The sequence below is a fragment of the Chironomus tepperi genome, unplaced genomic scaffold, assembly GCF_022539635.2.
Source record: "Chironomus tepperi strain 1889 unplaced genomic scaffold, CSIRO-AGI_Ctep_v1 contig_449, whole genome shotgun sequence".
In the NCBI taxonomy this organism is placed as follows: Eukaryota; Metazoa; Arthropoda; class Insecta; order Diptera; family Chironomidae; genus Chironomus; species Chironomus tepperi.
The window spans coordinates 500616-525853 of record NW_027226571.1 but is presented as its reverse complement, the minus strand read 5'-3'; the positions used below and the strand labels follow the sequence as shown (position 1 = coordinate 525853).

Genomic DNA, 25238 nt, shown 5'->3' with positions numbered 1-25238 from the left:
ACAAACTTCTTCACTTTTCCTGTTAAAATTCAAAACGAACAAAAAAACAACAAAAAAAAGTTTTAAAGACAAAGATAAGAAATCGATTTAAAGGCATCGCAATTTCCGTTTTTGTCGTTCCAGTGAACATACAAAAAAAATATTGAAATTCAAATATTGACGACTTTTTTTTTTGTTTTTGGTGTTTCGGTGAAGACATTGAAAATTGAAACTTTTTCTTTAATTTTTTGACAAGAATTTATATTGAATAAAGAAAGAAACAAAAAAGAATTGTTCGAAGAAAAGTTTAAAATTTATCGTGTTGCGTTTATTGGAATTATTTTGTAGTGTCGCGGACGGTTTTTGTGTCGGGAAGTGTGAGTAAATAAACAAAACTTGAGGAATTTGTTAGATAAAGATAATAAAGTGATTATTGGAATTTTGAAAAGTGTTGACAATTTTAAAAGATTTGAAAGATTTAAAACTTTCAAAATAAGTTTAAAATTGAAAATTTCTTAAAAATCTAAAAGAAAAAAACAAAAAACAAATCAAATTTTCAAAAAGATTCCAAAGTTGAAAATTTTTAAACAAATTTTAAAAATTGAAAATTTTAAGAAAGATTCAAAAATTTGAGATTTTCAAAGAAAATTCAAAATTGAAAATTTCAAAAAGTTTTAAAAATAAAAATTCCAAAAAGATTCAAAAGTTGAAGAATTTCAAAAAGATTTAAGATTTTAAATTTAAAAAGATTTAAAAATTTTAAGTTTGAAAAAAAAAATCGAAGAATTCAAACTTAAGAAAAAGTTTTAACAAGTTGAAATTTCAAAATTCAAAAAAAGTTGAAAAAATTGAATTTTCAATCAATTTTAACATATCACAAAAAATTGAAATTTCAAAAAAGTGAAAATAATTTGAAAAAAAAAAAATATTAAAAAATTCTCAAAAAATCAAAAGAATTTTGTGAATGAAAAATTTCAAGTTTAAAACGAAGGAAAAATAAAAATCAACAAAAAAAAAGTAAAATTTCTTATCGTGCATACAAATAAAGAAGAAATAAAAAAAAGCAAGGCAAACAACAGAATCGATCAAATAAACGACATTTCGTGCATTGTCAGTGTAAAGTGATTCATCAATTAATATTTTTATCTATTTGAAACCAGTTAAGGTATCAGTGTGATTTATTGGTCAAAAAAGCTTGATTGACAGCTGGAAAGTTCTAGAATATTTAATAAAAAAATTCTTGTGTCTATTTTCTGTGATGTTCGATGTTGAATGTTGAGCACAAAGTGGTATTGATTGTGCGACACAAAAGACGTATGATAATTAATTAAATAAGCACCGACCGCAGAGAAATAATCATCATTATCGGTGAAAATAATCATCACAATATAAACAATTGTGCAGCATAGCCAAACATAGCCAGTGTGAATAATATTTGAATTATAATTAAAAAAATACATTTTTTTTATATTTTATTCTGTTGTCGAGAGTGATTCAATTAAACTTCACATCCTGTATGCTCGCGGGTGACCAAATGTCATTGATGACCAATTATAAAAGAATATAAAATAATTAAACCAGCGAAATATTTTTTTTTGTGTGTGTGTCGAATATTAAAAGCAGAAGACGACCGAGCATATTATCAACGGTTCATTTAATCGGATATCAGCAGTTGATGGCAACCGTTGAATGAATAAAAAAAAAGGATATTGGACTAATTAAAACACTTTTTTAAAAAACGTTAAATTAAATTGTTTAAAAAAAAGGGTAAGTCCACTTGATTCTTTGTTGTTTCTGTTGAAAAATAATTAGGGCATCCAAGGGATGGAAATATGTGCTTTTATTGGATTTATGGGGGGGAATTGTTTGAATTTCAATTTATATGATATCTTATGGCTTAAGTAAAAAAGTGCAAAAAAGTACCTAATTCATACATTTTATCCGACAAATCAAGTTATTTAATAATAATTTTTAGGATTTGAACCTTCTATTATTCAGTGTTTTCACCTCTTCTTAATTTGCTACACATTTTATTTAATGAATTAATACTTAATTTAAATTACGGATTGTTTGCGGATTGAAGAAGTACAGAAAGATATGTAGAATGCGATACATCTTAGCTATGAAAGCTGTTGATGCTAAAAAAATGATTGATGAATCAAAAAAGAAGTCAAAGTCCAGCTAAGAGCGAAATGTTCATTAAACCCTTTATTAATATTTCATATGACCATATTAGGATTTGAACCTCTAAAATTTGCAATTTTTTAATCTAAATTAAATTTGCATAGTATTCCTTGATGAAAAGTTGAATTTAAATCAATTTTTAATTTTTTAAATGAATTCTGAAATTAATTGAATATTTCTGAAAGAAACACTGCGTAGAAATTGCCGAAAATTCGGCACTAGGCCAACTTAACTTTGAATTGAAGCCAGATTTCATTGAAATTGACCTAAGGCCAAAGCTAAGCTGCACTGGGACCTGATTTTCAGTTGTTTTCACCCCATGTGCCTTTCGGAATCATACACACAATTCCCTATTCCTATTCCAACATTAAGATACAAGACTTCATTGCAGTAAGGCATTCAAAAAACTAATCTTAATTAAAATCTTTTTAACTCATTTAAAATTCCTTCAAATCTTTCCTCACATCCAATTAAATCCCTCAAAACTCATCATTTTAAATAATTTCTAATTACCACTTTCCAAAAAGTATATCCACCCCTTTTTATCATCCTCTCATTTTTCGTCATCCACAATTCAAAGATTATTTTCGGTTAATTGCTGTGCGCAAATATCGCTTGGATGGGCTGAAAATAGAGCGAGAATGGGTGACATAAATAGAGCTATAGACAATGGTTAAATGTGAGAGGATTAAAGCCTTAAAGAGGAACGGACGATGATGATGATGTGGAAATAAAAAAAAAGCTATTGTTTTAATGAAGTGAAAATGCGGATTTGTGGCGATCAATGTTTGAGGGTATCCAAAAAAATATTTGAGGACGGAAAGAATCTTTTATGTGTGAGGATATACCAGCAACAAAAAAAGAGGTCAAATCTATTGATTTAACCAGAAAAAAATATAAAAAAAATGAGCAGAGACAGAGGATAATGAGCCAACAACAAACATACATAGACATACACATAAAAAAGATGAATGCTGTGTTCATGTCATGGTTAGAAAATGGAAAATGGATTAGAAAAGGGTATAACTCAATTCCATTGTCATATCAAATGATCTTTGATTATGTCTACAATTGGCCTTTTTGCTGGACCTTTCCGCCCTCCTCTTTAAATCTCTTCTATCTTCCTCTTCTTCCTCACACAAAAAAGTTTTCATGAATGAATAAATGTTTGGGACAACAATAAGTATCAACATACGCTATGCTGATAATCTTGAGAGTCTCTCATTTATTATGTTTGAATGAAATTAATAAGCAGTTTTGATGGTCGAATTGAATGTTGATGGATAAATGGGGTCAGTGGATGTACTTTGTCTTGTGTTGGGTTTGAATTGTGAGAAGAATTTGCATTTATGGTTGATGTTTGGAATTTTGAGGAGTTTGGGGGCAAGCATGGGTGTATATGAGGATTATTGATTGAATTTCCTTGCTTTTGGAGTCTTTTCGGTATTTTAAGGATTAAATTCATCTTAAGGGCAATTTTAGGTATTTTAAGGACTAAGGATGCATTAAAGGCGCAATTTTGGGTAAACTTAAAGCTAAGAGTATACCTGAGGGTCAATTTTGGGTAGCTTATAGTGAGGTGGGGCGTCAGAAGCGCTTTAAAGCGAGAATGATCATTGTGGCTCGATGCGCCATACATACTCATCTACAAAGGCTCCCGAAAAGCCTGACGTAGTCGCTAGGCCACCTCTACGTCGCTCTATTAACGACAAAATCCGAAATTGACCTTATGACACTATTCCAGCTGCTTTAGAGCATTTTTTGAGGTAAAAACTGCAATTCCCTGCTTTCTGCCGCTCAGTGTTCATCTATACTTTAGAAAAAGCTTCAACACTCATTTTGACTCCATTCACTGCCAACTAAATGCGTCCCAAACCTCTCTCTACATCTCCCAAACATTCACAAAATACAATTTCAAAACCGATGAGATCATTTCAAGCGATAAGCATCTCAAATAAGCCCAGTTAAAAAAAAGACCATTAGTCTGTAACTGATTTGTCAGTCAACGAGAATGGCGGCAAACTTTTCAATCTTCATTTCATGATTAACGCACCCAAAAAAGGCCATAAAAAATCACAGATTCAATACACAAGCTTTGAACAATCCATGCGGGGTCATTATGAGCATACATGTGGCCCATTCAACATTAAAAAATAATTAATTACACAAATGGATTTTGCTGATAGATGGACAAATTTTTGCAATTATTATGTATTTAGGCTACTCATTTTTTGTTGCTCCGGTTCCGCGCTAATTTGTTCTACATAAGTTCTCAATGAAATTAAATAGATACAAATTACGTACCGAGATTTTATCATATTGACTGAGGCATTTCTTCTCACTGTCTGCTTTGACTGACAGTCGAATGTGGGGAGAGAGAGAATGTATGGAATAAAAATGTACGATTTAAGTGAAGACTCATCCATTTTTCAATCTGACAGAATACAGAGCAACATGCAAAGTATTGTAAGGATTGTAATCGGGTATGAAGAAAAAGATGAGGAGACGAGGAATGAATAGGACTGAGTTTTTTTTTGGAATAATGGATGAAATCACGAGAATTGAATGAATGAGAATCATGAGGAAGAAGAGAAATGATAAGACGATAGGAATTGATTAACTTCAGATGGAAAACTTTGTTGTTTTCGGGGGTAAAGAATGTTGAGGGAAAAATGGTAATTTGTAGAGATTGTGGATCTTTTTGGAAGAATCTCAGACAAATTAAAGGGTGCTAATTTGTTTAGTTGTTGGATTCTTTTATGCTGGATTTATAGGAACTAGAGGTGTATCCTTGGGTGTCAACATGTCTCAAGGAAGCCTCATGGAGTTCAAAATTGATTTGAATACCATATGGCTGCCTTTAACTAACCTAAATAGCACAAATCGGTTTATTGTTCAAAAATCCAGACTCAGGTTGGCTTGGGTCTGTCTTTGGGTCGGGTTCAGCATACATCTGGCATGGTGGGGTCAAATTCGGTATCATAAGGCCGAAATCAGCATCAAGAGGCTGGACTAGGCATTAAACATGAACTAGGACGCCATAGGACCGGATTCGGCTGTAATCTGGCATAAAGTGCCTAGATTCGGATGATATTTGGCATCATGTGGCAGAATTTGGCTGACATTCGACATGATGTAGCCGTCTTTGGCTAACATCTGGCATCATGTGGTTGGATTCGACCTAAGTTCGGCCTCATGTGGTCGGATTCGGCTGAAATTTGAAATTCGGCATTTTGGGTCTGAATTCGGCATTAATCTAGCATTATGGTGCCAGATTCAGCTGACATCCGTCATCATGTCAGAGTCACACCAGCATAATTTTAGATTTTGAGTCGATTAACCGAAATGAGCTATTTGGATACTTTTATTCATTCGACATCAGAATAAGTGCATACCAAAACTCTTACAAACTCTTTAAACATCACCAACATTCCTAACTTCAATTTCCTTCAAAATCCCTTTAAAGTAAGCAAATATAAATTTTCAGCAAACGACTTGAAAATGAAAATTTACAACAAAGCATAGACATCAACATCAAAAAGCGACAGAAAGAGAAATTGAGATATCATACAAGGGCCCGCACATACCCACATATCTCTTCACATATCGTGCATAATAACGAGTAGAATGAGAATGCAAGAAAAGAAGGTAGAATGAAAGGATGTTGATGGCATTATCTAAACATTCAAAATCAGTGAAATTGTCAAAGAAGCGGTCGTAAAGCCTTTATTTTTTTTGGAACATAAATGATGGAGCCTAGATTAAGGGAGGAACGACATAAAGCAATGAATATTTTTCTTCTTGCTTGTCGCTCGATAGACAGGCAGCAAAAAATGTTAATGACATCTTCAAAATGTTTTTTTGATTGATAGCTGATAAAAAATTATTTTTTTTCTTCCTTTTTTACTGATGCTGATGTTTGCTTTTTTTGTTGATGGGATGTCTTTAAGTAGGGTATCACTGTTGCTGTCTATTGTTGTTGTTGTGAATGTTTTGATACTTTTTTTGTTGTGAATGGGAAATAAATTCATGACAATTTGAAGTCTGGGAAGTTTTTGGTGCGTTTTTTAGGGGATATGAAGGAATTTTGGGGATTTTTGATGTTTTGAGCATCTGCTGGCATTTATTCTGGATCTGTCGAGTGCTGTATAGGGTCCAGTCTATCTCTATGCCGTTAATATTGGCACACGACGTAGAATAAGTTGGAAATGAAGAATTTTTGGGGATTGATGATGTTTTGAGCATCTTTTGACACTGAATCTGGTTTTTTCGAGTCCTGTTTAGGTTCCAGTCTACCTCTTTATTGTTAATTGTTACTACAAAAGCCAATAATCTTGGCATAAGTCATAGAAAACGCTTATAATGCGGCTCAAACCAGACTGAACTTGGCAGGAGATTGGATTCCACCGGATCCGACTTCAGATTAGAGTCACGTCCACCTGAGACCAACACCTTCTCTCCTCCTTTATCCCTTTCACAAATTCAACTAATTAATCCCAAAAATCATCCATCAAACCCCCCAAAAAATGCGCTTTAAGCCTCACTTCCCCAATTTTTTACCAAAATTTTTCTCTCATAATACTTAAAATGACATGGATATGGCATTTAAAAAGATGTTAAGAACGCTCTGATTCTTTAAAAATGTTCACTTATACGATTACGATACTTCACTTCTTCTTTCCTTCATTTTTCTCTTTCTTTTGTGTAATTTTTATTCATGTTCAATGCTCATTTCCTTCATTCATTCCGTCAATGTTATGAATGCAATGTCTATAAGAAGAATAAGAAAAAAAGAAAGAAAGAAATGTAAAAAGATGAGAGATTTTTAAAGACGAGATATATTTGTTGTGTTATGTCATGATTATAATGGCACTAAGTACATATTCAAGAGGATTGAAAGAAAGATTGAGGCCTTAAAAAAAGAAAAAGATTGAATTAGTTTGGGACTTGAATTAAATATTGAGATTTCAATTAGATGAAATTAGAGAGAGACAAGATTGGGAATCGATTAGAGGTTAGGTGTGAGTGGACGGTTAATGGATGGATATTTCGATGGGGAAATGATGAAGAAATTGACATTGTTTGAAGTTATGCTGCTTAACATAATGTTAAATCAAGGAATAATAATGAATTTGTGCTAGAATTGAAGATTTTATGTAAATTTAATGTCAAGCCGACATCATACTGGGGTTTTCACTCTCAGACCCCCTTCCCTCACTTCTAAATATGCCATTGCTTTACAGGGTTCATTCTGTATTGTAACCCGTTCGGCACATATTGAAATGTTTGCACCACGGCGACGAGTCGGTCGTATACTTAAAGCCAAGTGGCTGCCACTTGGCGAAAACAACCGGATTTTCTGTGGTGGCAACATTTCAATTTGTGCCGATCGGGTAAGGAATTAGTTTTGATTTTCATCAGAATCGAGAGCAGTCAGGGTTGACCAAAAGGTGTCGTTTATCTCAAATTTGGAACTGATTCAGCATTAAACTCGAACAGCACAACGTTTTCGCTTAGGTTCGACCGGAAGGCTGATTTCGATTAATATTTACGACGAAAAATGCAGTTCTCTGCATTGTGCTGTTCGGGAAATAGCCACCAAAGCCGTTTTAAGTCAATATTCAATAGGAAAACATTAGTCACAAGTAGTATCCAGTTGAATGTCTAGTAATTAGTCGTTTACAAGCAATTACTCAATTTTGTTAATTCTTACAATTTTTACAACACTACAGCCAGCTCTGCCATCACCAAGACACTACGACAAACCTCAAATAAAGTCAATAATGCCTCTAATATCCAGCCCAATTTCAAAATCATCTCAAAAACTCACCCAAAAAAAGAATCAAATTTTAAAATGCAAAAGATTTCCATTCACTCGTCATAAATGTATTTCTCGCTTCATTTCAGCTACGTCAGATTCCCAAACAAAGAGCATAATTTTTTATGCCCAAAAGCGGATGAATTGAAGATTGAAGTTTAAAAAAAAATTGAAATGTGAAGGGCAACAGCATAAAGAGAAGGAAAAAGAGATTGAATTGTTTGTACATTCGTTTGTCAAAGCGCATGAATGTCAAAGCGTCAATCAACATTTCAATCTTCAAAAAAAAAAAGTCTTTAACTCATTCAATTTAGTTAGAAAATCCGATAATTGATTCATTGACCGAGATCACAGACTGTGACTCTATTAAGCCTGTTTTCTGTTCTATTTCTCATTTCGTCTTTTGCCCTCCAAATTCATACGACATTTAATTTATTGGAAATGGCTTAAATTCCATCTCCGACTTTGACGCTTGTCATCATTAAAGTCTTTCTTTTTTACAGAACTAAATTTAGTTCCACATTTTCTAGTTTCAATTTCAAATGACGAATCGTAAATTGCTTTTAGATTTCCCAATATTCAATGGATATGTCAAATTGTTTAATGCTTCTTTTGTGTCTACAATGTATTTTAGTTCCTCTGCCAAAAATATACAGCTTGTGAGATGAAAAAGGTCATTTAAAGTTTCAATTTTTTTGTAATGACAAAGTTTGTTGCAATCAAATTTGGATTTCTTTTTTTAATATGGGAAATGAGGTTTGAGGCTATGATACTGGATGATACCAAAAAGATATTGATTTTATTTTGGAGAAATTGTGTTAATTTAGATTGAAATTGAGGCAGGATTTCTGAATTTTTAAGTTATTGCTCAATTTTGGTTTGGTGGAAATTCAGCTTGATTCATGATGCTCAACTATTGGCTGATATACCTACATATATAACTCGAAACCTATATTCCACTGTTCCTCAACATTCATTGAATTTGAGCTGTTGCTCAATGCAACGATAAGAGCTATGTGATGAGCACTGAATACAGAGAAAGAAGGTTTAAGTGTGCTATGTGCCATGACCCATAAGAACCCCCCGGTAGCTCAGCGGTAGGAGCATGTGACTGGAAATCATAAGACGTGGGTTCGAATCCTACTTAGACTATGTTTTGGGGAAGTTTACTTCCTTCTAAAGACCTGTCAAATCAGAGTTCAATTCCTATGGACGACAAATTGCACTAGTTTCTCTAAAACTAGACTATTCTCTATAGAATCCTGTCCCTGACCCAGCCTTAGTCGACTTCAACTTCTGTCTCAAACAATTCCCAATATCCTTCACTTCCTCAAAATCTCAATACTCAGCAAAAAAAGAACTTAAAACTTAAAATGCATTTTGCCGATAATCTTTCCTCCCCTTTTTGTCATCCTTAATGCACACACAATCGCATCTGGGCAATGACTTTTCAAAAACTTTTTTTTTTTTATTTTTTATGTGAATTTCTACTGTCGAGTATTCTTTATTGTTGTTTCTGGATATTATTCAGGTCTCCGTTATCCTTATTCTTTTCTCATATAAAGTTCACATTCTCATCTTGCAATTGTTCAGGTTCAATGATTTACACAATTTGTTAAATACGAGTAAAAGAAGGACGTGAAGAATTTATTGAGTAAATAGAATTATAGACGATTGAGATAGACAGGACAGGAGATGAAAAAAAGAGGAAGAAAAATCTGTGTGAATAAAATGTGTAATTTCATAGAGAATGTTCGGGTACGAGAATGATGAATTTATGGGGAGAAATTGATTGTTTTATGTACATGCTATGGATTTATGCAGTTTTGTAAGAAGGAAGTTGCATGCATGTTGTACAAAGTTCTTAATGATTTGATGTTACTGGCTTAGAACTTAGATTGTAGATAATATCTTTACAAATTGGGATAAAGGAAGTACTAATAGTGTTGTGAATGTGTCTATATGACTTAATATGGATGAATGTCCTGTATTTTTCAATTTCTCAAGCATTCCACTCCGTCTAGTGACGAAAATTACAATTTTGATGGCAAATTAACTTTTATCCGCCTGTATGTCAATCAACCTCCTCAAAACTTCTTAATCGCTCTTTTGTTTGTTAAGAGAATGTCTTCTACATGTCTCATTTCTGTCACTAATCTATTTCGGTGACCCTTCTTCTAACATATCCTTCTTCTTACTATTTATTTCTTTTTTCTCATTCCTTGTCGTCTGTCTCTACATCTTCTAATTCTTATTCACAAGCTTTTTTTTCTTCTTAATGCTATTCTCGTCAAATTATTAATCATGTTAGATTTAATATTCACATACATACTAAGTTGGGAGTTGTTTAGGAATGATGTAGCGTTTGAGAGACTTTTTTGAGTTCTGTGGATTGAGTTATGCGGTATTTTAGAGGTATATAGCTCTGGAAAAGTGCAAATCGGGTTTATTGATCAAAATCAGGTCGTAGGTCGGCTTGACTCTTACTTGGTTGCAGATTCTGTTTAAATTCGGCATCAATCTTGAGTCACGCTTGCCTAGTGTTAGATTTTGGATCAATTAACCGATTTGTGCTATTCAGGACTCATTTGTATCTCTAAAACATTAGTAATTCACTATTTAAGTGGTTCGTAGCATTATTCCGCTCAGTTAGTGTTCTTTACGGTATCTATGTAGCTTGAATTGTCATTTATCATGACAATATCGAGTAAATATGTACCAGCCTCAAATTTAAACTGTCATAAAGCCATAAATTTGTCATATTTAATATTTTGATACAGCAAGCTGGGTTTCCATGATTTGATATGAATTTTTGGCTAATACAAGGAGCTTTGCTTGCTTATTATGAAATTTGGTGGCTATTTATGCAAGTTTGCGTCCATTGAGATAATTTAAGGCTTTTTTTGTAAGTTGGGACAGATTCACACAGTATTTTGTGTCCCTATACACAAGCCTAGACCAAAATCAACCTTCAATTGTCCCAACTCTTAACATACAAAGAGTATGCTCACATTAATGAGAGATTTCATACAAATTAGCATGATTATAAAAGTGAGCATACTCAGAGTATGCTGTTTGTCTGTTAGGGAACACTACAAAACCCCTTTCCCACGTAAGAGTTGAACATCATTAACAAACCAATCCCTAACCGACACACAAAAAAAATGACATAAGAAATTAAGATGAGTATGAAAAATGACGAAGAAGAAGGAAGGAAGGACATATGACATGAGAAGAAAAAAAAATATTCAAGAATAAATAAAGAAAATTGAAATGTTTAGAGAAATTTGGGACACAAACATGAGTGAATAAATTTTTCTTTATTATTTGCATCATCATCATCATCTATTCATGCTTAAGGTAAAAGACGTTCTCTAGCTATTTGGCAGATAAAAAGTCAATTGAAAGCAAATATAAGGAAGATATATGAACGAGTATATTCTTATTCATATGTAGGGTAATGCTGCAAACTAAATAAGATGAAAAAAAATCACTGAGCACATCGTAAATCCAACAAACAGACTAGAAGATGCATGAAGATATAGAAATTTTTGGGTATGAGTAAAAAAAGGTGAAGGCAAACCCTTAAATTCATTCAAATATTTCATGAAAATTTCTCTTAAAGGCATTGAGCAGAAGAATGACACTGTGAATGTGGGCCTTTTTTATTCCGTCTTGATTCGGGCTGATGAAGAAATTCGCTAGATCTAAGCACTTTTGGTGCCTTTATTTATCTTGCCTGTCGTGCATATGTACCCTTGGGACGATGTTTTGAGGAGGGGATTATTTAAAGGAATTTACTTTATTTTTTTTAAAATGTTCAGGATGGAGGTGGATTTGTTCAATATACCTGGGCTGCAGATGACTGAAAATGTTCTTTTTTGAATTTAGAGGTATAAAACGGTGTCACAGGGGACTGACTAGTCTATGTATGTGAAATTGCGCATCTTAAGTTAGTGATGGGTATTCTGTGTGTCATGGTTCACAAGTGAGCTTCCAAAACTTTTATGAAATGACATGAACAGCTACTAGAGAATGTCTAGCTAGTGTCCAGAAGATGTCTAGTTGCAGTCAGGAAACGTTCGGGAATTACATACCGCTTAGTTGGGTTTGCAATTGTGTTACTGACATCAAATTTCGGTTCATGGCTTTGTTTAAAATAGTTACGGAGAAGGGATAGTTTGGAAGCTGCTATTTAGGAAGACATCCACTGGCGGAAGGTCTCCAAGTGTACGCTGGCCTTAATGGAGGCTTAACTCTGGGTGACGGTCTAAAAATGGCATTTTTAGCGTTACATGACTTCCGAATATTCTCTCAGTAAGCTCAGGCATTTGCTTAAGTATACTCAAAACCAGCTCTTAGTCTTGTATGTCTTGATGTGGAGAGGGGTAGGGTCATTTAAGTCTAAATTTGCCAACAATTAAGCTTGTACCAACTTTAAACTTCAATTTCAGTTGCTTCTTACGCTACACATCAATTGACACAGCTTTTCCACTAGAACAATCTTGGAACAATCCAAACATTTCCAAAACACAAAGTTCCACAATCACGTCCAACCGGGCAATAAAAAGCAGCTCAAAAAATTGACCTCAAAAAACTTCCTCTAAGCTCTCAACAAACTAAACAAAACAACCTTTTAAATACTCTATGAAGCCCCTCTTAAAAAAGCGATCTTCCAAGAATCCAACAAAATTCACCGTCAAGGGAACATTGACAAAAAAAAGAGAGGAAAATTCCATTAAAAAAATTACTGCAAATTTTACCTTACCTCCTCCCCTCCCGCCCGACTGCCGTTATTGTTGTTTGCTTTTGAATCACACAATAATGACAGAAAAGGAAAAGAAAAAAAACTTTTTAATATGGAATGTCTCAAGAAAGTTGAGGATGAAAAATTTTTTTGGAGGGACATAAAAAATCGTTAACCTGAAAAAAAGGAACTTTCCCTTACTGCCTCTGTGCTCTCTCGTTTCTTTACTTTGGATATTTTTAGATAGGAATGAAAAGTTTTTTTCGTACCTTTTCGTACAAACTGCTTGCATACATAAGCAAGTAATATACAATAATTTTTCCCTTCTCGTTCCTGCCATCGCATCGTCGTCATTGTGGAAAGTTTTCTTTTGCCATGCCTTGAAAGACGATGGATAAAAAAAAAGAAGGAAAAATTATTATTAATTTATAAAAGCATGAAAGAAAAAGATGGGAAGAAGGAAGGAAAATCAACATGAAAATATTTTAGCATAATTTATGGGGATTTTGTGGCATGAAAGAGTTTTGTGTCATTTTAATGTCTCATTGTGTGGTGCATGACTGTTGGATATTGAATGTTTTGGGATTCAAAGTCATTTTGTTATGGATATTTGGGTTAAAATAGTCAGGAACAATGTTAAACCAGTGGATCTTCAATATTAGGATTTTGTCCTTAAGTTTGGGGTTTGCATATGTCCTACATCTGAGTATATATTGATGAGAATGGTAGAGGAGTTTAATGATGCAAATATGAAGTTATGAGGAGTTTTGAGCATGTTTTATCGATACCGGAACCGGATAATTCCGGGAAAGTCCCGGTTCCGTTTCTGTTCCGTCTTTGTTCCGTCTCTGTTCCGTCCCTGTTCCGTCCCTGTTCCGTCTCTGTTCCGTCTCTGTTCCGTCTTTGTTTCGTCTCGGTTCCGTCTCGGTTCCTTCTCGGTTCCGACTCGGTTCCGTCTCGGTTCCGTCCCGGTTCCGTCTCGGTTCCGTCTCGGTTCCGTCCCGGTTCCGACTCGGTTCCGTCTCGGTTCCGTCTCGGTTTCGTCTCGGTTCCGACTCGGTTCCGTCCCAGAAATCTTACAAACCAGGATTTCGCATAGTTTTGAGGGTTCGAAACCTTAAAAAACTGAGTTATTTACATGATTTTCTACTGATTACTGTCTTTACCATCACTTTAAGGTTGCCATGCCGTTCCTCAATCATGAACTACCAAAACCTTTAATTCATAACATTTCAAGTCTATCTATCACATCAACCTTATTTACCCCTCAAAACCCATACCAAAAAGTTCAACAAACGCAGAAACCATACAATTTCATCCAAGAGACGCTTCCCACATTCCATCCAACATAACCACATCCAACTTCTTCATTTCTATAGCAAACAAAAACAAAAAGCTGAATGAATGAGTGAGTGTGTGCATAAAGAAAGAGAGACTGTAAGCATGAATAGAATATTTATCAATTTAGCCACAACCAGCAGTAGCAGCATCGGAGTCAGATGAGAAAATAAATAATGTTTTTGGATATTGCAATGTTATACACGAAAAGACACATTTCACAGGTTTTGGTACGTGTACATGCGCTACACGCGATGCTTGTTTTTTTTTCCTTTTCATATCTCCAACAGCCATAGAAACTTCCGTTTATATCCGTGTGTATCTTATTGGGTTAATATTTTTTTGTTGCTGTTGCTCAAGCTTTTTTTCGGTTCAGGTTTAAGTCATTAAAACAACGATAAACGACATCAACCGCAATTCCCCATCTGCTGATCTCTCAAAAAAAAATTGAGAAGCAGGAAAAGAACTTGCCATAATGCTTTTTTAACGAAGCTCCCTTTGAGTCTTCTCATCTTCCAATTTAATGCTGTATTTTTATGGATTTTCAATATTTTTTCAAGAATTTTTAATTAATCTTTTGAGAATATATAAGAGTGGGGATATAAAGGTATTAAATTTACTTTGCTGGAAATGAAGATGTCGAATTGATGCTGACATGATTCAACAGCTCTTGAGTATTGTCTCGGTGGAATATTTTTTAAGAAGCCTAAAATTACCGTTGATGTTTGTTGTTGTCAATATTTATTTATGATGGTGGAAATATAAGCTTTTGTAAGATGTCTTTAAGGCTTTGTTTTTCGTCTTGTTTTGGTGCTGTACACGTGCTGGAAAGCCTTATCTTACAGTGGAACATAGTTTAAGTAGAATTGCTATGTTGGATCATTGAAGTGGGTGAGCTGATTTGGGGTAGTGGCTAGAGTGACGGGCAGCCATACCTAACAACCTGGTTTCGATTCCTATGCAAAGTCTAGTTGGAGTTCAAGTCCTTTTTTAATGATTTGAGGAGTAACTAATCTGGTTATATGGATCCTTCGTTAATGGATCCTGGTTATAATCAAATGATCTGTACGGCCAGCAAAGTAAACAAGTACAAGAAATAACGGAAGGCCTGCATTTCCCTGAGCCTTAAATAAGCGCATGATTGCAGTTTCTTCCGAACCTTTTTAAGTGCGTCAAGATTTGAAAGTCTCCAAAATGCAATCCCTAGTTTTGACGCTTTTGTAGTCATGTCAACTTGCTCTGTGTAGGTTCAATAGCCTCAATTTAGGGCTGGGCTCATTACAATGCTGTATCCTTGGGCTATGCCATTGCTTGAAGTGGATTGACGTAGATTCAATTCCAGAATTGAAATTGAAAAGAATTGAAAAACTAAATAAGGCTGAAAATTATCCTTCTTAGTATTGTTAAGTGCTTCTTAGTATTGTTAAGCTATGATTTTGATTCCCTATAATTATAAGAGTATCCATCAAGACCTGCATCAAGCTTATAACTAGATTCAGTGGTGGACAATCTTTTCTGTACCACGATAGAAACAGTACATGGCAATACAAGCTTCATGAACTAGATGAAAATGATAACGTTAATCACAATCTTCCTAATAATGAGGACCTCCTTACAACTTTCCATCATAAAATTTTCTCCAAAAAATCTCCAAAAAATAAATTAATCAAAACTAAATAAATCTTAAGACACACAATGAATCTTCATGTAATTTTACAGTCCATTTAAGAAATATTGAAATGTTTTTGATGTAATAATGTGGCATAAATTACAGCCCAAAAAATATATAGTCTTACTCATAATTTTTCTTCCTCATTCCTCCCCCAACATTCCAAAAAGGAACCTCGCATAAGGCCATGATGAAGAAAATTAATGTAAAAGTTTGCTTTTCCCTCACATTTTTTTGTTGTTGCTGTAGCTGCCAGTACTCAAAACGCAAAAGATGGGAGAAAAAAACCATCATCATCTATCTCGTCGGATGAAAATATTCTTCCTTTACTGCCAAAAAAAATATGAAATTGCAAAAAAAAAAACTCACACAATATCTAATTCATCTTCATCAAAATAATTATGAGGCGAAGTTGAAATCACAGTAAACATTTTCAATCTTCTTATTATTCATTTCATCCACCCATTTATGACTGACTGCCTATCATCCTTCCTGCCTTCATTTTCTCTCTTTCTTTTATTTTATTGTGTGTATTAAATATTATATTATATAGAAATCTGTATAAGGGGGTTCGTTCATTTAATAGGTAGCGTGACTTTTTGAGCACCTTCCACTATGCTTTTTTGATGTCGGGACCGCGACCGGGAAATCTCGGGATGGTCCCGTCTCATCCCATTCCGGTCCCATCTCGAGTCCCGACAATCTATCGGGACCGGGATTTTGGAAAATCATTCCTTCCACCCCACTTCGTAGCAGGCAGTGATGGACACACCTTAGTAGGGCCTCCAGAAGGTGTTTATATATGTAGCCTTGCTCAACACTTAGTCTAAAATCATCATGAAATAACCTATTCTTCTTGTGGTGAAAGGCCGTCAATCTAATCTACATAGTGAGGTGGAGACGAACAAGGCACTGGCGTTAAAGAATCCTTTTTTCCTTACAAGCTGCAATCCTTAACTACAAAGTGAAAAAATTCGAAGTAAATTGATCAAAATTGGATTTATTAACGATGACTACAGCTATAAACGTCAAATAAGAGGAATTTGGCTTCACACTAACTTATCGTGGCATACAGGTGGCCCAACACTAGCTTAAGGAGCACCAAAATCTCATCAACCCCACCTTCATCCCTAAGATCGTTACGTAACAACCACACAGCCCCCATACCGGCATTAGTAAGAAAAATAATTCAAAAGAAAAAGGAAAAATTTTCATACACACGATGAGGAAAAGACTAAGAAAAGTTGAGGGAAACAACAGGCTTACAAATTAAAAAAATAAAAAATTGAAGGCAAACTTGGTGGAATATTTTGGATTATTCATGCTAAAAATAGAAAAGCGCATTTTTCATCGTCGATTATGGCTGAATTTTAAGTGTATTAAAAATTTTTTTTACTGCAACACCTGGGGCTAATAATGTAGAATAATCTAGAGCTACTGTTGCTAGACACAGTGTTGGATGGTGATAAAAATGATTGAATGAGAGTGGAAGGAATGGGTTTGGAGGTTGAAGGTACTTTGCAGAAAGCAGGAATTGCAGGTCTTGGTATCGAGATTTGTCGAAGCCGAGATTCTGTAAAACCTTAGCCTGTACATTTTTACTGCAGAATCATGAAATGTAGTACTTCCCAAACTATTCCGAATAGCACCGAAGGGTTAGTTGATCAAAAGTCTGGTTCTAGGGTGGCTAGAGGCTGAGAAGACTTCGAATTGGCGCCTAATTAAATCCGGTACTATATCAGAATCACGTTGGCATGGTGATGACTTTTAGATTGATTAACTGGCTAGTGCTATTCGATTATATGCAGCATAACAGTATTTTGTCATCAGAACCTTCAGATTCATCACAAAAAGTATGGCGACATACAAAATTTAGGACAAATCTTGGCAAAATACGTCACAGACTCCAAAAATTTCAAGACCACCTCTACAAAACCATCTCAATCCCCTCAAAATTCTTCTTCATTCCTAACCTTAACAAAAAATTTCTCCCATTTAATTTCAATTTGAATTTCATCCACAACTTCCATCCTAAAACACGCAAAAAAATCACAAAAATATGCTGATTTGAGAATTTCTTTCCATTCCTTTGCCATTCATTCAAAATGCGTGTCTTTAAAGGCACAACACGGATAATTTAAAAAAACACGAAAAAGACACGTTTAGAATTTTATTTTATATCATGAGAATAAGGTCATATGGTGGGCTGATAATGAGGAAGTTTCTTTATCTTCTTGTTCCTTAGCTTCATTTTGATTAAGAACGAAAAAAAAAATTTTATTCTGTTCTAAAATTACTTTTTTTTCTGTTTGTCGAAAAGATTCAAGCTTGGATTTGGGGTGGAATTTTTATTCCGAGTTAATTAAGGACTTTGTAAGAGATGGAAGTTTGGTTCTTGAAGGAAAGATTTTCGGTTTTAAGAAAGTTGACTGAGATTCTTATCAGGCCTTTAAGGATTACTCAAAATAATGAGAAATAATGGAACCAATGTTGGATAATTTGTCACTTAGAATTGTAGATTTTTGAGCTGGATTTGTGGATTATGGACTATTTAATTGAAAAGTTTAAGTCAGTGACTTATGGTCGGTTTTAATTAATTTGTTGTTGCTTGCTGTAGTGTTGGATTAAATCTGGATTTGGGGCCAATTTAAGGGAATCTAGAGATGCAACAATATTGGTTTGTAGCTATATAAGTAGTTGATAACTAGGAATATTCCATTCTGTCGTGTAAGATGTCTGAGGCTAGTGAAATTTGGGGTATAGAGCTATATATAGATGATTCTACAAATATTGGAGCAAGACCCCTGTGGTCGAGTGATTAGGCCACAAAACCTGGATTATTCTTCTTTTTGTGAACATTTCCATCAAAACCTGATGTTCTAATCCTTACATACAGTACTGTCGATATGACACAACCCTCACAACATCAAAAAATAGCTTCAATTCCAACAAAAACTCTCAACTCTTCCACAAAATGGCAAAATTTTACCCCCCAAAATTCAATCAACCTCACGACAGTCATGCCACACCACCATCAATCCTTATGCCTCAACTCTAACTCACTTAGACTCAAAATATTAACTCTAATAACACCAATTTAATAATAATTTTACATAAATTAAGCACAATTTTATTTAATTCACGCAAAAGAATTTACGAGCGTGCAATTTTTTAAATGTTTTGTTCCTGACGCTTTTTTTTTACTCTTTTCCTCTCTTGGCTGTATATTTTGATAATTTTTTTGTGATGTTTTTCTTGTTGTTTGTTCCGCAACATAATCTTACTCTTTCCATCTCACTTTTTTCTTGCGTATATACTCAAGTATTTGTATATTCATAAAAAAAAACATGAAAATTTTTCCTTCAAAGAACATTAATTATATGATTTGAGTCTAGCGGCTGTTTTGTTTGCTGAATATTCACAATGGTCTTGAAAAATTGCAAAAAAGGGAAAGTTTTTTGGGGCTGATGAAAGCGCATTTTTTGGGATTGAATTTGAGATGTTTTTGGCGTTGATCTGTACCTTGTTGACTAGATTGCAAGCTGCACTGAATAGAATTCTATGGTCAGTTTTAAAGAAAGATCACCAAAAATTTAAATGTGATATTCTTAAAGCAGTTTATGGTCATTAAAAATTCTTACGTATAAATTAAAGTTTCTAAATTTCATTTAAAGAATCGAGTTCGAATCTCATATTACCAACGAATATACAATTTGATACATAAGGTGGCAGCTTATTAAATTTCCCTTTTTTAGCCCCTTTTTGCCAAAATTAGCCAAAGTCCAAGATCTAGTTAACCATCCCTAACTCCCAAACGTACACAAGATATTCCAAAAAAAGCACAAAAAAGTGACGAGCTTGACTGAACAGTCCTCCTCTTTTCCCATTCTGTTCACTCCGCTTATGCTTATTCCTCAACATTAATGTTAAAAAATTAGAATGAAAATCATGTAGCAGATTTATACGCGAGGTCGAAGCAAAAGATGTTTTAATATTTCCTCATTTTATTCTTTTATTTCACGCAACCCCAAAAAAAATTCTTTTGCTGTATTTTCAAGATGGGCCGTTTCTGTTCTCTCCGTTCCTAAACGCGTATAGAGTGTGAGAATTAACGTAATTGTTTCTCAAAACGAAAAAACACAAAAAGCAGAAATTGCGCACGCAAAAAATGTTAAGGAAATCTGTCAGTTTAATTATGGTTAGGGATTTAATTAAAAAAATCAGTTTTTTTATATGTTCTGTATTGTGTGGTGCTCTTGTTAAGAAAATAAGAAATGGACCTGAGTGTGTATATACTGGAGGGAATGAAAGTGATGCTGACTTCCGTGTGTAAGGTTGGGATACATATATAAAGGGTTATGCTGAAAGTTTGGTATGAATTTATTGGGAATATTTAAGAAAATTAGAAAATCTCAAGTTCGAATCTTAAAAAAATCAATTTCAGTTTAAATTTATAAACTTAGTTTATTTTACCTTTTTTTTTGCCAAGTTCCCCCATGACAGCCACCTGGAAGTATCAACCTATACTCATTCGCCAGCCTATAATTCCGATTTCCTTTATCTTTTTTGCTCTTTTCACTGCCAATTGTGCGTGTAAATATAATAAACACAGAACATCCATACAAAAATTTGTGTTTTAAAAACCAAGGAAAACAGAACAGAACAGAACAGATGAAAAAAGCAAAAGATTCACAAGAGCAAAAATACAAAATTTATTGCATTTCATGTACACTGCTGACTTTGAATGCTTGTAATAAAATCAAAATACACAGCTTCGCGGTTCATGGAGATTTAATTTAATTTCATCATTTTCTTCATCTTATTCCTGCTTATTTTCTTGTCTCTCTCTCCCTTCTATCCTTTCCACTGTGCAATGCTCCATGCCATGCATTATGGCAATTTATTTAAGAATTAACTGCCTGCCTGCGTTTTGCCATTCCACGAAAAAAATAAATGAATATAAAAAATTGATGTTAATTTAATTTAAATAACAATTTGTTAAAAAAATTTATATACGCGACTTACACACTTGACTTGATTGTGAATTGGCAATGAGGCACAAAAAACATGCAAACAGCAAACAGCAAAGCTATTATAATGAGGAAGGGACGGTTGATGATGATAATAATGCTGATGTTTGGAGAAATGCGGGATAAAAAGGAGGATATGATAATGCTATTTGGGAATTTGTGATGAACAAATTTTGAAGATAATTTGATGATAAATTGTTGGTTTTGAGTTAGGAAATGGAATCAAGCATAAAAGGTAGTTTTTGGTATTTTTGTATGAAATTTTGCTATACTTCACAAGAGCAAGTTTCTAAAAAATTCTGAATTTTGTATGAAATCTCACTATAATTCACAAGAGAAAGTTTCAAAGAAATTCAGAATTTTGTATGAAATCTCACTAAACTTCACAAGAGGAAACTTCAATAAAATTCAGATTTTTGTATGAAATCTCACTAAACTTCACAAGACCAGTTTTCAGATCCAGTGAAGGTCACTAATTCACTTTCTCATCATCAATATCCGCTTTTAAAAGGTCAATCGGTCAGACACATTAAAAACTATTTATCCATTCCTAAAACCTTCCCACTAAAAGTGAAAAATGAATTGGAACGTTATTTATAGATGCTTAAAGAACTTCAAAGATTCTTCCATGAACATTTACATCATCACTTGACTTTGATCTTTTTCTTTTATTTCTCCTCATCTTCATCTTATTAGACTCACATTACATACTATGCTGCTCATACTTTACATCACCGAGCAAGTATCTTTAAGAAATTTTAATTATTTCCGCTTGTTTTTCGCCTTTGGTGTATGTCTTTGTCAGTTAACACTCGATAACTTACTCCCCGTGACAAATACGCGACTACATAATTTCCACTAATTTAACCTTCTCTTCCTCTTTTTCTTATTCCGAAAAAAAAAATTCTCGTGCATCATTCAATGATGAATCAAAATTACACTAATTTTCAAGTTCCTAAATTGGATAATAAACAACTCTTTCTTTCCAGCAGCTATTCTGTGGGCTATATATATACATACACAGTATAATAGAATGTAAAGAAACAAATCAGACGATAATAGCGACATTAAATGGGTTAAACATGGTCATTTTATATTATAAACAAAATTGACTTTGGCGCATTGACTTTCGTCATTCGGATTGTGTGGAATGAAATTCCTGGGCTTGTTAATTTAATAAAGATTTAGGGCAGAGTTTGGATTTTTGTTTTGTATGTGGTGTGGAAGGAATTGGATTGGAAGAGTTTGAGAACTGAATTTCGGAATTTTGAGAGGATTTTGGTCGGAAAGTGATCAAAATTAAGGGATATTCATCGGAGTTTGATTACAAATTTGGAAAGTACAGCAAAATTTTCAAAAAAATAAAATCCGTCAAAGATTAAAATCAATGATGTAGAAAAAAACACAAAAATTGAAATTATTTAAATTAGGAATCGAACCCATACTATTTCATAGTATTCCTCATTATTACAAATGCGATAATTTGTTAATTCAACAAAGTCTCAACTTATTATTCTTAATGCGGATTTTGCAGGACATTCATCTTATAGTAAAAATATAAATCATATTCTCCAATATTTCATCCATTCCGTAAAATTGTCTGACTTTCTAACTTCGCTGGACGTAGAAATCAAAAGTGATCCATTGCCTCTCTTAGTTATCTCCATGGCTTCTATTAGTTGGCTCCATGGCCTCTCTTAATTGGATCCATGGTCTCTCTTAGTCGAATCCATGGCTTCTATTAGTTGGCTCCATGGCCTCTCTTAATTGGATCCATGGTCTCTCTTAGTCGAATCCATGGCTTCTATTAGTTGGCTCCATGGCCTCTCTTAATTGGATCCATGGTCTCTCTTAGTCGAATCCATGGCTTCTATTAGTTGGCTCCATGGCCTCTCTTAATTGCCATCCGAAGCTGGTTCTATCTCTGACTGCCCTTTACCAAATACCAATCCCAAATTCTATACAGTTTTCCATTCAGTATTGCTAATTGGCAGACAAAACCCATATATAGAGCCAGCTTTAGGCATTATCTGAGGGAGGCCATGGATCACAGTTGATCTGTCCAGCCAGTAAATTAATTATGCAACTAGTAAATGATGTACTGTCTCTATCAAACTCATCTCAACCCCAATACATCAACCACCAACCCTGCATTCAATACAAAACCCAAATTAACTTAATTTTTGTTCATAGTTCAATAATAAAGTCAAGTCCGAAAATAGCAAACAACAACTTATTCATTCGAGTGCCTTTTATGAGTCAAAAAAGAACTGTTTATGACAGTCAAACGATCAAATCGAGAAGTAATGAAGGCACAAAAAAAAAGCAATTAACAAAACTGGAATAAATTGATGATGAGGAATAAATGAATAGATTTAGTGGAATTGACTGATGAGGAATGAATCTATTAAAGTGTGTGGAATAGATGAAAATTGACAGAAAAAAAATTAAAGATACATAAAAATAATATTTTTATCTGACTTGCGTCCATTATCTAATGTCGATTGACATGGGAAATCAATTAAATTTCACCGTCTTTAAAGCACTGCCGAAAAAAAGTGACAAATTTGTCTCAAGATAAGATTCCCACACACATATATGAAACAATAAAGTCTTTTCTCCATAAATCACTCACGGGGAGAAACAGAAGTCCCGTACACACATTGAGCCACAGCCAAAAATAAAATGTAATTTTTCAATCAAGTCAAATTATGAAATAAATGATGGAAGCAGATTCTTTTTTTCTAAAATAAAATTTATTATCGGCACTTGAGTGTCTGTTATGTCTGCTAACTGTTTTGAAATTGTATAAATATCTATACAGTGACTGGCATAAATGGAATAATAAGAAGAGTTATGAAACTTGATGCTTCTGTAGGACGTGATATTGTGAATTAAAAAAAATGTAATTAGTCATTTTATTGTTGTGGATAATTATAGGATATTGCGTACGTTTTGATGGACTGTGGATGGAATGTTGGGTAATCAATACTGTTTGTGTGATGCTTAATATTTTCAGTAAGCAGTGTGGTTATTAGGAAGGGTATTGAGTGGAGAAGCTCAACTTAGCTTTGGTTTGGCTTCATGTTTTGTGAAATAAATTGTCCATGCCAGTGCTGTCTAAACTGTGTGATGCGGCACATTAAAACTCGACGCTTACTCCTAAGGTATACTTACTTCAATTGTGATCCACGGGCTCCCTTAGTTTGCGTATGATGTTGGCTCTATCGCTGGCAAACGCTTACCAATAGCCGATGCAAAAATCATCACTATCTCTATTGACAAAATATTTCCATGACATCACCTAACTTCGAATTCAATAACGATCATTCAAATTTTAAATTTGCCAAATCTCTAATCATAATTAAAAGCGAATAATTGAGATTTTCAAATAGTTATTCTGGTTATCGAGTTCGAATCTCACTCAAATCAGATTAATAAAAAATAATGCGTTGTCCTGCTGGAAAATTAATTTTTTTTTCCAATAATTTGGACCAAAAATCTCTTTTTTGCTGATTCCAAAATTTTATTTCAAATTTTTTATGCCCCTCAATAATCCATACAGCAAATAAAACTTCACAACATCTCTAAAACGGCATATGATTTATACAAAATGAAATTATGTGAAACATAAACAATTTTAAAGATCTTGGAAATCGACAGCCGTTCGTGGAATGAAAAGATACATATAAACATACATATTTACCAGATCTCACAATGAGATGTCTGTCTTCTTCTTCTTGTTCCTTCATGTCTCTCTTCATTTACTTACTGGAATTTTTTCATCTTTTTTTTTGCTTTGCTTTGCTTTCAAGCAATTTTAAAAATATGTGTAAGAAGAAGTTCACACTTTATGTAGATAAATTTCTCGTCTTCTTAATATATGCCTCAAAGTGGTCTTTAAGATATGCGCGATACACAGTTTAGAAAGAAATTATCGATGCCCCCAAGGAATGTTTGTTAGCGATTGTGTATTATTTTAATTTTTATCTTCTTGCCTCTTGTTTTTTTCTGCACGGCGCTGCCAATTTGACTAATTATTTGGGTCGATGTTGGATGTCACTAACAAGACCTTTCAGTTAGGGGCACTTTTTGTTGAAGATTTTGTCTTCTTGTGTGGGTTTGGCGTTGGATTTGATGGAATATGGGTTTAGGAGTTGTTTGTTGAGTTCGAGGTCAATGTGATGGGCAGTCAGGAACAGAAGATTCATTTTAGAACTTGTTGATGCTTTCCTGGAGCAAAAATTAAAAAAAATGAACGCAAAAACATAGATGACTAAACTCTTCTTGGAATTCGAAGGATTCGAACCTTTACTCATAACTCAAACTAACAATTATTGTTAAATAATCCAACAAAACTTAAATTTATGTTCAGCAAATCATTAATTTAAACCTCAAATACCAAGCACAGACCCAAAAATTCAGTTCCAACTCAAAAAATGAAAAATTTCAACAATTTTTCTTTCTATTTAC

General features: G+C 33.8%; 1 protein-coding gene across 4 annotated transcripts in view; it reads left to right on the top strand.

Moving 5' to 3' along the window:
- Positions 1-939: 939 nt before the first annotated feature.
- Ddr (discoidin domain-containing receptor 2) overlaps positions 940-25238 on the top strand; it is a 234706-nt gene continuing 210407 nt past the window's right edge. The window contains exon 1 of one of the 4 annotated variants that reach the window (XM_070650845.1): positions 940-1746. The gene's annotated coding sequence lies outside the window, so the exon portion shown is untranslated. The remainder of the gene's footprint in view (positions 1747-25238) is intronic. The other 3 variants (XM_070650846.1, XM_070650847.1, XM_070650848.1) reach the window with 3 other exon arrangements.